The 5,950-nt window shown below is 44.9% G+C and overlaps 1 long non-coding RNA gene across 1 annotated transcript; it reads right to left on the bottom strand.

The window, feature by feature from the left end:
* Window positions 1-3,530: 3,530 nt before the first annotated feature.
* LOC144105081 (uncharacterized) lies at window positions 3,531-5,126 on the bottom strand. The gene is made up of 3 exons (XR_013308701.1): window positions 5,095-5,126; window positions 4,768-4,824; window positions 3,531-3,574 (listed from the first exon to the last, which is right to left on the bottom strand). It is a non-coding gene; the product is annotated as an uncharacterized LOC144105081 (long non-coding RNA).
* Window positions 5,127-5,950: the final 824 nt, after the last annotated feature.

Below are 5,950 nucleotides of genomic sequence, written 5' to 3'. Positions count from 1 at the left end.
GTCGGCTTGCAGCCAAACTGCATGGCGCACTCCGCCGTGGCCGAATATAATCGGGACGCTCCAGCGGGCGCAGTGTCAACACCTCAGTATTCTTGCACCGTGCTTCCAACAGATCGTCTTCAGACGCCTCCAGACCCACTCTCTGTCATCCCCTCAGCTGTTATCCCACTATTGTGGCACGTCCCCTGCATGCTCCCTATGCGGTGACCCTCAGGCCACACTCCCCCACATCCTTTTCGGCTGCCCTACTGACCCTCCCCCGCAGGGACAGCACGGCATCTCGAGCTGAGAAGACTGGGAGGTCCTGCTCACATCTGCAGACTTGACATCGCAGCTTGCTGCGTTGACTCGGGCTGCCAACGTCATGTCCCGACATGATCTGCATGATGCAGTGCGGGACCGCGCAGAGGCCCAGGGACCCAGCAGTGTCTAAAACTCCCTTGCAGAAATAGTTTTTCTTTCTGTCAGTGCTCATGGAAATTTTTCTCCACAGCGCATGTTAACACGTGGTTGGAGATGGCAAAAACTGCATTAAAGACATGAGTTGCATGTAAAAGTGTTGGCAATCTTGGTTACGTGCCTGCAACATGCAATTTTGACATTCTGCTGCACCCGCAACAGCAACTGTCTAAGAAATATAACAGTGCTAACACATGCATTCACAGAATGAGAGGAGAAATACGAGACAGAAGCGCTGGCTGTCAACTGAAATTTTATTGATGGAAGGCAGACGCCGTATAGCAGTGAGGAACAGATGGGAAAAAAATGGGAGCGATGCAGTCGGGGATAACAACAGCAACAAAAAATGTAAGCACAAGCAAGCAACATAAGAAAAAGCAAAAAAAAAGGAAAAAACTCATTTTGTTGGCCACTTCTAAAAGCCGACATCTGCTGCAAAGAGTTATAAAGGCAGGCTGCTAATGCGCTTACTGCCTTACATGGTATACTTCAAAGCTGACACGCCATTTTGTCTGCACTATTACAGAGAATCCAGATCTCTCCCAACCAAGCCATGCATCCTTTGCACTAATAAACGTGCACATCCAAACCTATGTACTCGCCCCTTTAAATCGTTTCAGCTCTAAAAAATGTGGATGCCAGGTAAAACATGAAACTCAGTTCAAGTGTTCCACATGAGTGCCCTACGCCATTGCCTTGACATGTGGAAAGCTTTGTCAGCCAAACTGGCCGGTGCATCGGGGAACGTCTGGGGGAGCATGCCCAAAATTTAAGTGATTTAAAGGACAAGTACACACATTTGGTTATGCATGCAGGTTAGGAAGTGCAAAGGGTGCGTGGCTCTGCTCAGAGACCAAGATTCTCGGTAAGAGTGCCTACAAGACAGCGCATGTCAGCCTGGAAGCATACCATATAAGAAATATGGCAGTAGGTGCATTAGCACCACTGTTTATTGTTCTTTGCTCCAGAGGTCAACTTTTGACAAGTGGCCAACAATTTTCTTTTATGTGCGTGTTTTGGTATGGATTGATTTTCTTATACTGCTTGCTAGCGTGTGCATTCTTCGATGCTGTAGTTATCCCCAGCTGTATCGCTGCCATCCTTTTCCCACCTGTTCCTCGCCTTTATAAGGTGCCTGCCTTCCATCAATAAAATTTAAGTTGACAGTCGGCGTTTGTGCCTCGTATTTCTTCTCTCGTTCTGTGGATGCATGAGTTAGGGCTATTACATTTCTTAGGTTCAGAATGCACCAACTCGCCCAGCAAGAAGTTTTAATCAAACAGCAACTGACTCTCCTTTGCATCGCTGGTAGCCAAAATACCATCGAATGGCCGCTTAGGCAGCAATCACGGTGTTCGCCCCAAGACAAGCCATCCTGTGGCTGCAGCAACAAACATGCCAGAAGAATGTTGTGCGTCTTCTTTCTCATCAAGGAATGACAGTGGCAAGTGACAGTAGCCAGCCTAGTGTGCCTTTATGCAAAAGCTGCCAGAACCAACAGAATAGTCAGCTGTGCTTCCAGGAAAGAAAGCATTTTTTTATGCACCCCTATGCAACAAAACAAAGCAGTCTTAACGACTTATTATGAAATGGGTTTAGTATGATATGCAACTTGCAATCTCTTGCTACTGAAATAAACATGTACATGCTCACCTGTCCATTCACGGCATCAAGTGTGTTTAGTGGCAGGGTAGCAGGAGCCTTTGCTTGCGTAGTGTCCTCTGCACATATTGAGGTCAGAAGACATCACACTTTTGACATGAAATGCAGTTTGGCCAACTCAGAAACCGTGAACATAACTCGATGATGGGCTGCAGAAATATGGAAGTCAGCTACCCAGCAAAGCAAGAACTCCGTCATGGCACGTGTTGCCTTGAACGCAGAAGTTGGGTGCAGTGCTGGAGATGATCGCCTTATGCCCCACATGCATGTGACAAGCAGCAGGTAGGAACAGCTCTGCTTCATCTCCCATCGCAAGTAATGGCTCAGCACGGGTGTGCTTAATCCTTTTATCACAACATACAGCAGGAGCGTGCAGAAAAGATGTGCAACGTTTCTGTGCCTCCCTAAGTCTCCAGTGCTGCACCAAATTTCTTTAGCCAAAACAGGTCTAGTCACCATGGTTAAGGAGCATTCACTGTGCACGGTAGCAGACTTCAAGATTTCTGCAACTCGCCCATTGTGCAGGATGTGGGCGGTGCTCTTCCAGTAAAAAAGGAGAAGACGAAACAAAGCTTTCTAGGTTCTACTCGCATGTGAAGTAGTGTCGGCACTCGCTGTTACAGCACGCTACTTCTCTGCCAATGAGAACTCTGACGTTGCACTGGAGCTCTTGGGCAAGCTCCAAATGATGCTGATCGAGCCTCAGCAGAAGGAACACAAGCAAATGCACATCACCGATTACTTTTAATTTTGAAAACCCTTCCCCATAAATAAACATGATTTGGAGCATAAATAGTGTCCTATATTCTAGCACTAAAGCTTGCTGCTTACGCGTATGCATTTTAGTATTTGTTTCTGGTGCATAACTGGCCAATCTATTTTATTTGCCATCAGGACCGCATCAAATTGATTCTCAGAATTGCCCGCCACAAACTTATAAAAGCGCCTAGATCGTGATAATGAGTCTAGGTGCGACTACTTAGAATTCAGGCCGTGTGATAGGGCGCAATGACCGCTCATTCCTGCTGCCATTCGATAATTCGAACTTCGCTTAATTCGAATAATATTCCAGTCCCCTTCGGGTTAGATTTAACGAGCTTTCATTGTAAAAGAAAATGATGCAAATAAATCAAAACAAGCATGTGTGCTTGATTTTAATGGTTCACAGAGCTTTTTTTCAGCATAGGTGGAAATTCATTTTATGGTGAACAATTGCACAATTGTTTTTTCTTCCGAAATTTCCGGGATGAATGGGTCTCTAATGAATGAGCAAAATACTAGACTCACCACAAGGTACAGCAACTTCCTCTGGAAATGTAGAAGGCGGGGCTGAATCACAATGAAACAAAACCAATCTCAGAACTGTTCACTAATGAATCGAGAAAAATCCAACACTCACCACAGTGTACATCAGCTTCATTTGGAGACACGCAAGCCAGGACCGAGTCAACATCTAAACAAACAAAACCATTGTAAAAAAAAAAACTGTACACCACTTCACTGCATTTCTGGCTAATGAAAATATAGCAAATTAAACACAGGCAAGCACTTTGACAATTGAAACCTGAAATGCAAATATCCCAGCGATCTATGCATTGCCTTCACCAATACAGAACGTTTCCTGAGCACATCACAACCGCAGTGCAAAGTTCCAGAAGAAAGTTAATGCCTCGTGCCTGTATCATTACCCCTTTACAGAGGATATTCGCTTCACTGTACAGCACAGAGCTTCAGCAGTGCAGACTGGAGCAGGTAGGCATAGGATGATTAGTGATGTGCGCAGCCTTTCGCCAATGCCTGCATGCGTCTCTTGCTCAATGGGAGCATGAATGCCTTTATTGCCATATCGCGCCTTACCACACAAGATGGAGCAAAAAAAGAATTTGAGAACCGTTAAGTCACATTTTTTGAAGCCGAACATGAGTGCTCCTCCTTGCTTGTTGGCCACTGTTTCAGTGTGTATGCACAGCAGACAATGTTGAAAAAGACAATGCTACGCTCAACATTATTGGCTCTGCCGCCGGTCAAAGAATCCCAGTAGTCCTTAGAAAAACAGGCGACTTCCAGCACACTTTTTATCGTGCAACTCAGTGAGAAAGGGCCTCTCGAGCTTCCCTTCCTCCATACCGCACACTGCCTGCTACAGATCAGTCCTCTTATTTCCCGTGAGAGATTGGCAATGGCTCCCAAAACACTAGTCAGTCACTCTTTGAATTTCTTTTCTTAGCCAACCATGTGCTATAGTATTCCCGGTGAGCAGAGGACCCAGACAGGCCCGAAAACGTCAGCCGTTTCCTGTTTTATAATTTGGCGGGTGTTCGTTCGTTTGCTGTTATACTTCATTGTTGTCCAGTTATCATACTTACTTGATTCTAATGTGCACCTTTTTCCCAGAAAAGTTGACCAAAAATGGCCCCCTGGCAGTTTTAACAGCTGATCTAAGAAAGCTTTGGTTTGCACCTGAATTCAACACCACCTTATACTGTTTCAGAAAATCAGTGAATGCTTTGAGGGATCCACTGCTCAAGGGATAGAGTAAGAATACTGGCCCTAAGGACTGGCCTCAGCTAATTCACCTGTTCTCATATGCCTGTACTGGTGATGTTTAAGGGAGCCGGAAATAAAAATTAGCAGTTAAAAATTTACCTGTAGCACCTGTAGCACTTGTCGTGGCCGTCAGCATCGCCTCGGGAAGTTGTGCGCCTGCAAACATATCAAACGAAACATTGATTACAGTTTGCTCTAATTTGACAAGATATTCGGGAATATCATTAGTGTTACCTGGGTCCAAAGAGGGAGGCATAATGTATTCCTTTTTATTATTGTTTTATTAATATTGTTATCCACTGCTCAAGGGATAAAGTAAGGATACTGGCCCTAAGAACTGGCCTCAGCTAATTCACCTGTTCTCATATGTCTGTACTGGTGATGTTTCAGGCAGCCGGAAATAAAAATTAGCAGTTAAAAATTTACCTGTAGCACCTGTAGCACTTGCCATGGGCGTCAGCATCACCTCGGGAAGTTGTGCGCCTGCAAACATATCAAACGATACATTGATTGCAGTTTGCTCTAATTTGACAAGATATTCGGGAATATCATAAGTGTTACCTGGGTCCAGAGAGGGAGGCATAATATATTCTGCAATGACCTCACCACGCTGCTGGCCCTTTCGAACATAGCTCGCTATTTCATCTGCGATTATTGAAATACATAAAAAAAATAAGCAGTGTGGAACGACAATGAAGTGTGGCAGAGAAAGGCCCCTTGTTACATAAAAGGTACAACAGTGTCCGAAAATGGCTTCATTTCTTCCTTCCTAGCTCATAAAAGCTCCTTTTCCGGTAAAGTGCATCTTTGTCATTAGAATTCAGCAATCTATTCATAGAGGCCAACATCAAGTTGTCCTCAGTGTCCCTTCAAATATGCCACTAAATGTCCGCAAGTTTATTTGCATCAAGCAAGATTGAGATAAAGAGTGGAGCATAGTTTGAGCATTCCCAGGAATATTAAAGCAATCATTAGGCCAAAAAATGTCGAAAATTTGCTCCATTTTATATTTACACTTGCAGGGCCTCGTGAATGCTGAAATGTTTATGACAAAGCGAGTACTCAGGCTGGAAGCAACTACTGCATCTGTCCGAGCAAGCTGAGAAACAAACAACTTCTATTTCCTGTTCTTCCAAGGCATGTGTCTTTGTGCTCATCTTAGAGGAAACGGCCCATTTTTCCATAAGCAGAGGCTTTGTGGCTGTACCTTGAGCCTTCCGCGCCCATCGCACAGCAGGCGTCCAAGTGCTAACGAAGGAACTAAATTGACGAAAGCCGTCAT

This window comes from Amblyomma americanum, chromosome 1, assembly GCF_052857255.1.
Source record: "Amblyomma americanum isolate KBUSLIRL-KWMA chromosome 1, ASM5285725v1, whole genome shotgun sequence".
Classification (NCBI taxonomy): domain Eukaryota; kingdom Metazoa; phylum Arthropoda; class Arachnida; order Ixodida; family Ixodidae; genus Amblyomma; species Amblyomma americanum.
Note: the sequence above shows the minus strand (reverse complement) of the source record. Positions and strands in the feature narration are given on the sequence as shown.